Source organism: Macrobrachium nipponense, chromosome 6 (assembly GCF_015104395.2).
Source record: "Macrobrachium nipponense isolate FS-2020 chromosome 6, ASM1510439v2, whole genome shotgun sequence".
Lineage (NCBI taxonomy): Eukaryota > Metazoa > Arthropoda > Malacostraca > Decapoda > Palaemonidae > Macrobrachium > Macrobrachium nipponense.
The window spans coordinates 102544191-102556212 of NC_061108.1; the positions used below are offsets into that span (position 1 = coordinate 102544191).

Below are 12022 nucleotides of genomic sequence, written 5' to 3' on the forward strand. Positions count from 1 at the left end.
ATGGGATTTCCCAGCTGTCCCTCAGTCGTCTAGCCAATCTCCAATAGCAGCAGAACATCACAGGGAAATGTATGACCAATATCCCACAACCAAGGGCAAATATCGGTCTTTTCTCAGTGCGATGAGGCATGAAAGAGACCTGGGATCAGAACCCAATATTTTCATGACACCCTTTTGCTTGAATGAGTTTTACTAAAACCGAAGGACCTAAAAGGAAAAAATAAAGTACGTACGTTTTATCGGAAGTTCAGTTTCCATGTGAAAATCTACGGTATTTTTTATATGAAGTAATTTGTGAGCTAGATCCGCACTTTACCCAACGTAATAATTGTTGTTTTTATACGATTGTATTGAAAATGAGGAAACATTCTGGAAAGAGCAGGGAAAATTGATTCTACTGCAGCTAGGTTTCTCGTCTTCTGTTTTGGGAAATGTACATACAATATATATATACTATATATATAAGTCATATTACATTACCGTGATTCATATACATATATCGAGCTAAAAATGTCCTTTAATATCTAATTCGCTCTACCTCAGCCGACAATTCTATTATCGCCTTAAAATTTCCCCTTCGGTTAAATATATATGAAAATATATTAATTCCGAGGTAGAGTGAATTAGATATTAAAGGACATTTGTAGCTCGATATACATGTATGTATATGAATCACGGTAATGTGATATGACTTATATAATGGCTACGTGCGGACAAAAGAACTACAACACTACCGAGGACGAGGGGGTTTGATGCAGTCTCCGAAACTACGAATACCTGAGTGCAATAGGTATTTGAGGTGGGAGGCGGCATAAACTTATATCCTCTTGCTGTGGCGGGGTGGGCTAAGGCTTCACTGTCGTCTTGGAATTTAAGTTGTTGATGGTTCGTGCCCGTCGGCCGGCAATTCTATTATCGCCTAAAAAATTCCCCATCGGTTAAACATATATGAAAATATATTAATTCCAAGGTAGAGCGAATTAGATATTAAAGGAATTAATATATATATATATATATATATGTGTGTGTGTGTGTGTGTGTGTATATATATATATATATATATATATATATATATATATATAGTTTCCCATTTGGTGCAGTTTTCATTGTTGAAATTAGGGAGACGATGAATTGCCTTTATTTTTCTGGAAAGTTTATCAGATGCAGGTAGTTTCATTTACGTGCTTATTCTTTTTTTTTTCTTTTTTTTAAGTGGCTGTTGGTAAGATGGTGGTAAATTAACGATTTCCTTAGAAGTTTACATAATTTGTTTTCAAGATTTTTCTTGACTGCCTGTGGATGAGAATTACGTTGCATTTTCCTAGCGATATCACAGAGCAAGTCCGAAAGTTCGACTGAGTGTTGAGGACAACTACTTAGGTTTAGCCAAGGTACTTAACAGAACAAACAGACATCTGAGCAGCCTATCTCACATCCAGAGGCTTGTTTGGAGGAATTTTGTTTATAACAGCTGGGAGTGAAGAGTTCTTATAGGAAGAGGTGTCAATAGAACCTCCGCCAAACGACTTCACGAGTTACTTTTAAAGTGAAATCGTCTTGTCCAGGTTATATGAATATTTATGTATTTCTGCTGTTTGTTATCAAAGAGGGTATAGCACAGTTAAAACAACATAAATGATAAAACAACCCACATCCAAAAATGAGCACACTGTTCCTTTATTCTGGTTTGATACATGAACACTCTATGCTGTATGAGCCGTTTAAGATACATGAAAAATTTATAATACCATAACCTTTTATGGTTCTGCAGGTCCTCAGTCTAGACTACTTCTACAATGACAGCGAATATAAAAGATACACGATACTTCAATCGTAATCTCGGGTTTACAACTTTCAGTCGGATATATCACCTCATATTTTACAAATTCATCTCTTAAGACAAGTGACAAGAACAACATTAAAATGGAAAATAAAAACGCAAGAACATTGTGTTGGTGTGTGAAACACTGGGTTTAATTGGACAAAAACTGAAGTAATGATAGACAATGCTTTTATTAAGAAGCGGCTCTAGTCATGAACCCGAATTTTTTTAAGAACCTGTTGATGAGAGAGAGAGAGAGAGAGAGAGAGAGAGAGAGAGAGAGAGAGAGAGATATTATGGATCTTCCTTGTCATTTATTATTAAATTGGTCTTACTTCACTTTTCTAATATGGGATTTCTTTACTCGAGTGTCTGTTCTTTTCGAATTTCGTAACATTACTCCTGGCAGCATCCTTCGACTGAAGCGCATGCACGCCTGTTTCAACTTTGTCAATAATTTCCGTCAGAGACAGCGTCCTAATTCACCCCATTTTCCGTCCACTGAGTTTACTACGAATTACTTAACTTATCTCTTCAGTTAATTCCTTCTAGTAGAAGAAAGTTTCTAAGCCAACATCCATGCTTTTCTCTCTCTGTTTGTCAGCGCCCTCCCCCTGAGTAGGTAATCCTTCAAATCAATAAGCAGACTAAATATAGGCCTCCCAGGTCGCGATGAGGCCTTAGATGGGCTCTTTCATCGACTTCCAATATCACCAATCAAATGTAGGTTGGCCAAATATACGCTCCCGATCCCCCCGATTACGGCTCGAAAGAGATGGGGTCATGTAGTTGTTCGTTGAACTAGTTAATCCCATACAGGACACATTTTCAAGTTTTAGAGTTGTTGAACTTTCGTCTTCCTCCTCTTTTTATCATGAGTATATTACTTCAAGTCAATATATCTCCCCCTAAAAGGATTTGATTGATTGATTGCTTGAATTTTAAAGGAAGCCTTTGATGAAGTGATTGCTAATAATGTAGTAATAGATAGAAAAATGTTATACAAAATGAAAGTGTAAATAGTTTCTAAAACGTTCTTGCCACTGGCAACACTAACGTCATCATTTAAAACTTTTCATGTGGAACCTGAAATTTGATATTGCCATTTCTTATCGACGTATGTGTGGAACAGTTCACCATTAAATGCTCAACAGTAAGAAATGGAATTGAATCTGCTTTACTTAAATATAACGGTGACCGAATGAATATAAGCCTAAGAATCTATAAACTTGATGCTTTTATTGTTATAGAGATTTTTCAGCTTGTTCCTTTTTAATCACCTGTTGAGCTGTCTCTACCCTTTGTGCTGGTTTTCACTCGTTTCTAAGATTTTGAATATTTGTAGTTGTCATGCTCGCTTCTTTTCTGTTTTCTTTGTCAGTCACTGTCGGCGTTTTCAATATTGTACTTTGAAAATGCGTCGGAATAACATGGAAGAGCTGGGTACATCCTTCTTTCATTATTCCTGTGGTGTTAGATGTATTCATTGTCACTTGCTATTAAGTGACAAGAAACCTCGTAAAATATGTAATAATTTAACCGTTAAAACAAATTTTCATTTATCACTGCTGCCAGCCATGTTTTAATCCATCCTTATATCGGCTGCAGCACAGAGATCAGAACGAAGGGATCCTGTAATTTCATTCAATACTCATCAGTATGATTGGGTTTCTATTTGGAAACTATAATTGATCAAAAAGTGTGCCCATACTCTACCTCTCATGGACTTCGGAGCGAAAAGTATCGTCATTTTACTTCAGTCCCCCCTGATTAAAAATCCAAGGACGCAGAAGTCTTTCTAGGGTATCATCTCTTCGTCTGAATATACTGACTTGATGATCCTTGAAGGCGACGTCCCGTACTAGACGAGCACCGATTTCGCTGAAAAAATAATCTGCTGGTTAATCGTCAGTTGCTGCTTCGTTTCCAACAAGGCCTTTTATGAGTGTTCGTGGTTTCTATTTCATATCGGGACTAATGATTCGATCGGCTGTATCCAGTAGATGGCGGAGAATAAGCTGATGTTTGCTGAATTTTTTCTTTTGACGTACGAGAGCGCTTCCTGAAATGGTAACGCGATGCGGTGGTTGACTCGTTAACGCTACCGGTTGGTGATTTGCGTTCTACTTACTTTTAAGGTATTTATTTGCCTTCTGTTATTTTAATTTTATTTAAACACTCATTATTTGGATACAGGATTTCATTGCAAAAATATCTCCCATTGCTAATTAACCAATGGTTCCACGCAACGTTAAAACACCATACAAACAAAAATATTTTAGAATGCTTTTTAAGTTTTACCTTCAAATCAGTATTTGTAAAATTTCGGCAAAATAGTCTTAAGTGTAACCTGAACATTTCAAATGATTTTGAAGACCCCTTTTTAATTTTTTTCTTTAATACCAAAATTTCGGCCATAGTCTTTGGATTGTTCAAGTTCTTTCATGTGTAACCTGAACATTTTGTATTAGTGTCAAAATTTCTGCCACATAGTCGTAGGATTGTTAATGTGTAACAAGAACATTTTGTATTTATGGGATCCATAAAATTTCGGTAAAATGTTCGCAGGGTTGTTCACGTGGAACCGGAACTTTTTTTTTTTTTTTTTTTTTTTTTTTTAAACTGGTTAGAAGAAAAGTTTCGGCGACTTAGTAGTAGGATTGTACATGTGGAACTTTGAACTTGTTGGTTTTTTTTTTTTTTTTTTTTTCTAAAATTTCGGCAACACAGGTTTAGGATTGTTCATGTGTAGCCTGAACATTTCGAATAGTTTCGTTGGGACATAGGTTTTGAGTTTTTCTAGTTGCCTGTTAGTACTTAACACCGCATGAAATTGCAATATCTTGTGCAGTAACCTCTTATTAATGAAAAGGCAGATATCGGTTTTAATGGTAACTGTTTGTGGCACTAAACTGTTAACATTTGTTTCACCATAGATCAGGGTTCCAACCTTTTAAAGTCTTATTATTGATAAATTTTTCTCATTTTAACTTGTATGAAGAGAATACTGATGTAGGTCTTGCCTTTGTATTAATTTTCACTTTTACATTTGATTATTATAAAAGGAGTTAATAGTTAATTGGAAATTTCAGTCATTCCCTGCATATTAAGCGGAATGCAATTTATTAGGTTTTCAGTTCAATAATGTATTAGGTCATGCGTCACAATTTCACACGTATTGAAAACTATTTGCTTTCAGAAACCAGCGATTTCAATCCTCCTACTCTGGACGATCGGAATGCTAACCCCTCCAGGTTTGAGTTCGGAGACTTGTATTGACTTGAGGTAAGGCTTCTCCCCCTTTGGACGATCGGAATGCTAACCCCTCCAGGTTTGAGTTCGGAGACTTTTATTGACTTGAGGTAAGGCTTCTCCCCCTTTGGACGATCGGAATGCTAAACTCCTCCAGGTTTGAATTCGGAAACTGTTGTAATGACTTAAGGTGAGCTTTCTAAGCTTTGCATTGACCAAAATAGGCTTTTTAAGCAGAGGTAAAGTTTTCGTATTGACTAACCACTCGACCATTTTTTCCCTCCACCCCTGTAGGGGCGGGTGCCCCTGTAGGGGTGGAGGGCCCTCTCTTGCCTGTCCCGTAGGTCTTCGGACCTACGGGGAGGTTCATGGGAGGGTTTTTTTTCAGGTTGTAAGAGTCTAGATTAAAAAAAAATATATATATAAAAAATGGGTCTAAAATATTTAAATACAAGGTAGCTTTTAAGAAATTTAACTTATTTAGTATTATCTATTTTGCTTGCCTAAGACATAAATGTTGAGTTTCACAGGTAATTTTGTCTAGCTTTATTACATCTAAATTCAAAACTAGTTTTTAGGTTTGGGTACTAGTATATTCAAAAGTAAATTGTTTGGTTAATTGTAAGAAATTATAATTTATAAACAATTTTAATTTAGAATTAACCTCCTGTATATAATTTAATATATCCAAAGCTTCTTACTTGGACTGTCTTTACTTTGAATTTTCATTATAACGTGAAATAATTCTTTGCAGACATACCTTTGTTTAATACGCACCACGAATATAAAGGGTAATCTTAAGATGGTTTTTTTAGATGGTATGCACACATACTTAGTTTGCTGTTTTTTGCCAACTAAGTCAAATCCAGTGATGTCTTGGCCTTGGCTTAGTATACCTTGTCAACATACTCTGGCTCTTGGCGACTTTACGTACTTGGTAAGTATCTGTAGCATGCAATTAGATATTAAGATATTAAGTAGTTAATGTTTGTTGCAGTTTTGGAGTTCTAAACCTTTCAGAGAACACTTTTCTACTGCTTTTTTCCTTCATTCCAGGTTGCTTTTGTTAGATGAGAGGTATTCAAGAATATGCTAATGGAATGAAACTTCTGTTCAAGAACTGTGTGAAAGAACTGTAAATTTCTCTCGTTGTTCAATAGATTTTGAACGAGGTAATTAAACCTGGAGTTATTGACCTTCATCTTGTACATAATTTCTGTTGTATCTAAACTGGATTGTCATCACCTCTGCTTTCAAGCTGACATTGTTTTTGGTTTTAAGGTATTACTTTTGTAGCCAATAAGGATATAACATCCAATAAAATGCTAAATTTGTTTGAATTTAGTCGCTTTATATAAATTCTAAAAAAATATTATAGTCTACTGGTGATTTGCCTGGATCAAGGTTTTAGTCCTATAATATTTGTGATTTCGGGGGACAGTTTTCAAAATGAGCTCTAAAAGCCACTGAATATGCATAATTAGTTGGTAATGATGAATTTATATTATATTATGATCGATTTTTATTTCTAAATGTTTTCTGAAACTGCAATGATATTTTAAAATTATGAAGAATTTCATAATTTAGTTTTCCTGAATAAAAGTAAACCAAGGTATTTTGAAGTAATTTTGATTGGCCTGTTATTTTGATTGGGAAATTTAAAGTAAAATAAAACTGAAAATCAGAATGGTATAGATACTGGAAGTATAGATCATGCAGGCCTTGTCAGTGCAGGCCTCTGTCCTGAGGCGGTGAGGTGTGGACTGTTGGCTGGCCAGGTGTAGATTTTTTTTTTATTTTATCGCTCAACAGACTTAACAATTTTAGAAAATTTTAGGAATAAAATTTATTTTTTTCGTATTTGTATTTCAAACGGCGCATACAGCAGTGCATTTTTGGTCAGAGGGAAGGCTCTTCAGTGGTAGATATAAATCTTGAAAGTATTAAGGATGTGGAAATAATTAAGTTTTATCAGATATTTTGCTATGCATCACTAGAGAAGTATAAAATAGCTTGACGGTAATTTTGGTTCTTGACTGATGGAATAAGGATGTTTTTTTTTTTTTTTTTTTTTTTTTAGAACGAGAAGTCGCCTTGAAGATGCAAAAATGTGGATTAAAAGAAATTTAAGCGATTTGCTGGCCACAAATATATCCTACGTGATAAACTACCTAGCCTAGTGTTGTTTATCAGAGGACTTCTTAACCTTGTGTCTGTGTATTATAACCTTGTCTGGGCATAATTTTCCCACAAGACATTATTCTATCTTGGTGGCTTAGCATTGCCCAACATGCCGAAGGCCCGTTGCAGAATAACCACTGGTTCCAGGTAGAACGTAAAAGCACTATACAAACAAACAAAACATGCCTAAGTGTGTGGGTGTTTGAATTAGACTAAATAATCTCTTGGAAATTATCATCCCTAGGGTGCGTTAAGGCAGAGCACACACTGACTTAATACCTTTTGACGGCCTGCATTCATTACTGACAATTGCTTGTTTCTAAAACTTCAGATGACGTATGGTTTTCATAATTCCACTTTTGTTCTTTGTTTTCGTGAATTGCCAATTGTAGTAAAGTTATTCACTTTGATGCACTCATGGCCTTTCTACCCATAGAAAATCGAATTAATTGGCTTCTTCCTTGTGAACCATTTAGCTGCATTTACCGCTCCTGGCAGTGTTGTAACAACACTGGAGCACGTAATTTTCGAGAGAAATGACAGTCTTAAGCCCCTTCCACACGAGGGGCAAAGACACGACGGGCACCCTGATTTGCCCGTAATTCTCTCGCTTCTCAACAGTGTTACCAGATCAAACAGTCCAAGGGAGGCAGTAGTCACGGGTAGGCGAACCTATGACTTGGACCACTCATGATCGCCATCCACTCCCAAAATTGGCAACAGTGTCTGCCCGCCATGCATTTGCCCCTCGTGTGGAAGGGGCTTTAGCAAGAGCTTTTCAACTACCTGTTAAAGGTAAAGGAAATAGATCATACATTTACATCGTGGAATAAAAGATAAAGGGGTTACTGAAGAAGGCTGAATATTTTATGCACTTTTGAAACATAACGTAAATTTCTTCTATAATTCCGCTCTTATGAGAAAAGAGTATTCCTTTCAAAACTTGAGTGGGGAGCTTAATTCACGCATTTTCACCATGATAAGCGCCGTTAGCCTTTTTAAACTTTTCCGTTTGAGAAAGACACTAGTTACTACTTTTTAATGAAATCATGCAAGTTGTCCAGCTTCAAGAAATAATGTAAAAATGTTCATCCTATAACGAAAATACAGTACTACACAGTACTATTTCTAGTAACGCAGAATATGCCATTGGCCGCTTTGATTGCACGGGTTGAGTAACCCATACGAAGCAGAGTACCATTAATCCAGCCAACACTACCTGCTAATGATGGAGATAAGCTCATTACGATCTCTGTTCCACTTCTTACAAAAGAGGCCTCAACCATTACATACAACAAGCCAGGCAATTTATATCATAAGATATATACGTCAAAGAGCGTGTTGCTTACCCTGTTAAAGTAACATCACTCATAGAAATTAACACATCCACATGTATTGCTGTAAGGGGGAAATGTGACTTCTTTTTAAGATTAACCTGAAAGGTTTATCGTCCTTAGGCTGAGCCAGCACGAGCTCTTTCCCCGAGAAATCATAGTGATTATTGGAAAACCTGAAGCGGAGTGAAGTGAATTTCAAGTATTTGACTATTTCATTCCACGAAAATTAGAATAGATTCTTCTCTGTTCTTAAGTGATTACTTTTTTGCACCTCGCCCTTTCCATCCCAAAAATGAGTTTTTGCACTGCAAAGGATGTTATGCGTTAGGTTTGGTATGCTTGTATATTTATCTATTGGTTTGCCTGTTTCGTAGCAGGATTGTGCAAACTTTTACTACCTATTTTTAAAGGAAATTTTGCCAAATTTGGGCCTCGCGAATGGCAGCAAGTAAGATTTTGAAAATTTATTAGGAGATAAGAATCATTATATCAAACTTGAAAACCTGAAGTAGCATTTCCTAGTGGATTCATGTCTTCGTTCATTCAGTATACCTTCGTTTATCTTTTTCATTCATACCCGGCAATTGCCACTAAAGTTATTTCTGGTAGGTGTCTTGAAGTTTTTTGAATTATCGCAAGAACTTTTTGGGAATACCGGTGAAGATGTATTTAGTTACTGAGAGTTTGTTGATTCATTTATCGCAGAATAAGGTTTTTTCATTGTGCAAATGTGCAGCTTTCAATGCTTTCAAGACCGATTGGGCTGTTTATGACTTAATGATTGATCGTTTATACTTTTACGATGTGGTTCTAGTAATAAGTCTCCTATGTTAGCAGGACATTACCTGTCGTCGTCTTCATGTAAAATAACATTTCACTAGCTAACAAGGTACTAGATCCACAGTTGACCTTTATGGAATGTAAGACCAAAGTCGAGGTTTGAGTTCGGGGAGTGCTGAAGTTCACGATATACATTGTCTTAATTCATACTTTCCATTGGTTATTGATTAAAAGATTAAAAATAATTCTATAGTCAGTTTTTACTTAAACCTGGACCCCTGATTATTGGTGGATAAGGTGTATGGTAAAGGTACAGTTGGACACAGGTTTCCCTGGTACACCTTCTTGAGGGACTTCGAAAAATTATATGGTAACAGTGTTTACTGAGGGGGATGGGGGGAGGACTCTTCCTCTCTTAGCAAGAGTTCCACCAATAGGCTCAGGAATTCTTTCAGTGGGAGGAGTCATTAGGCATGGTTGGAGAAACACACACACACACACACACACACACACACACACACACACACACACACACACACACACGGAGTAAAAGAAAAAAAAAAAGAAATTGAGCAGGGTATATCGCTGTAACCAAGATTACTGTCTCACTTTTAATACAAGTTTGTTTATTAAGATTCCATTTAACTTTCGTCTAAATCGTTATCTTACCACGGTGTCTGTTATTATACATCGGTCATATTAATTACGCAATACTTAAAATTGATAAAAATCTTAGTTATATTGGTATTGGAGAGAATCACGAACATCATAACAGGACATTTTAATCTTGTCACGTAAGCCAAGTTTATAGTATCGGTTGCAGTGCGTTTCCTACCAATAATATAATAGGAAGCTATAAAGAGAAGCGCAGCAACACTTCATTGAACATACCCAAAAACTCAGTGAACGTGTTTTACCTTAGCTCCTCTCTCTCTCTCTCTCTCTCTCTCTCTCTCTCTCTCTCTCTCTCTCTCTTCCATATTAGCTACTTTAAAGTGACATGTCATCTAGAAATGCCACTGCGCTAAGTATGCAGTTTTGATATGTCATTAACACCCTTTAATCTTGACTAAACCAATATATGCATATATATTTTTTCGGGGGGCGGGGGGACTGGTGTCGGGGATAGAGTTCTTGTTGTTAAGCCGTCTTACAGGTTTTGGAATTCTAAAATGTAATTCAAACTGACAAGCTTCTTGCTTTTGCTCTACCGATGTCCTCAGCCTGGCTTTGCTACAACTGAAATGGGTGGGGGACTACGGGTAGGGGTAAGGTGAGCCTGGATAGAGTGTATGGCTAACGAAAAGCTCCACTTGAAATATTTTCTTGTTTATCTTTAATGCCTGCGTGTTTTTAGTGTTTATCCTAATAATATAATAGTACTGTAGATTTTCTGAATACAACAACATTTGCAAGATGAAGGATTGGGTTAAACTCACTCTCTCTTGTAAATACATATAGAATGAAAAGGAGAGATAGAATGAAAAGGAGAGAGAGAGAGAGAGAGAGAGAGAGAGAGAGAGAGAGAGAGAGACTAGACGTTACTGAGGAATCAAAATGAAACTACTAGGGACAGAGAAAATTCCACTACGTGTAATGGAAACCATTCCCATATGGTAAACTTAATTCGATTGCCAATGATAAACAATTATTGATATTCAGAGGTTTCATGTATTCATAGTTGGGTTTGTATTCCCTCTTGAATATACTGTAGAGGTTATTCCCTACACGCCGTTCATTACCATAATTATAACATGATATGGATAAACATATCTACTTGACTTATATTTTCTAATATATTAATTGTGATACATGTTTTAATGTCATACGGACAGAAATTCCTTTCGCTCTTATCATTCGTGTGAGGATAAGAGACAGACGTCTCTATTGTTAAACAGCCCCTTCAGTCATTTACCTGTCTATTGTGGAAAGAGCTATTTGGAGAAATGTAGTTTGATGATATTGTCCTAGGGTTCTCTTTTTAGATAATTTTTTTAAGAAAAAATCAGGAAAGCGAAATTCCCTTTAGATTTTGAACTCCTTTAAAATATCAAATTCACCTTTCTAATAAATAAATTATAATAATCATGACCTGGAGCTAAACGATATGCATAGGTCTGTTTACGATTTTTTTTTATATCATACGACATGGAAGTTCAGCGGAAGCCATGGGGTAATCCAAATATACACACTCAATTTTTACATTTATTTTTAATATTAGTGAGAAGTCCCGCCACCTTCCTTCTAGATCACCTCTTGCAATCTGTTAGGCATAGAAGATTCATGGTTTCCATTTCGTATGAAGTAGCTACTGTCGCATATCTTATGTAATATAAGCTGGTTAGGGGTAATTACGTTTGCTTTATGTCTATTACAATTAGAATCATAATTACCTGACCTGTTATCGAATTACAATTACAACTTCAATAATACTGAAATACAAAACTTAAATATTGGAAAAAAAATTTCACAAAACTTTTTGCACAAAAAAGGAAATAAATGGAATAAAACAATTTTTAGAATTGGTAGCTGGCTTGTTAAGATCCTCCCTTAATAATATAATAAATAAATTGGGTAGCGACTCAAAACATCTCTCTATTGCATTTGGTCAAGATGAGTTTTCGAAAAGTCAGAGGGCTGCTCTAGGATA

At 36.0% G+C, this 12022-nt stretch overlaps 1 long non-coding RNA gene across 2 annotated transcripts; it reads left to right on the plus strand.

Annotated features, from left to right (window-relative positions):
• Window positions 1–3727: 3727 nt before the first annotated feature.
• Window positions 3728–7509, plus strand: LOC135216337 (uncharacterized). Of its 2 annotated transcripts, XR_010314858.1 has the most exons (4): window positions 3728–3960; window positions 5022–6011; window positions 6131–6246; window positions 7155–7509. It is a non-coding gene; the product is annotated as an uncharacterized LOC135216337 (long non-coding RNA). The 2 variants fall into 2 exon arrangements; XR_010314857.1 differs by lacking the exon at window positions 7155–7509 and having other exon boundaries at window positions 6131–6680.
• The last annotated feature ends 4513 nt before the right edge of the window (window positions 7510–12022 follow it).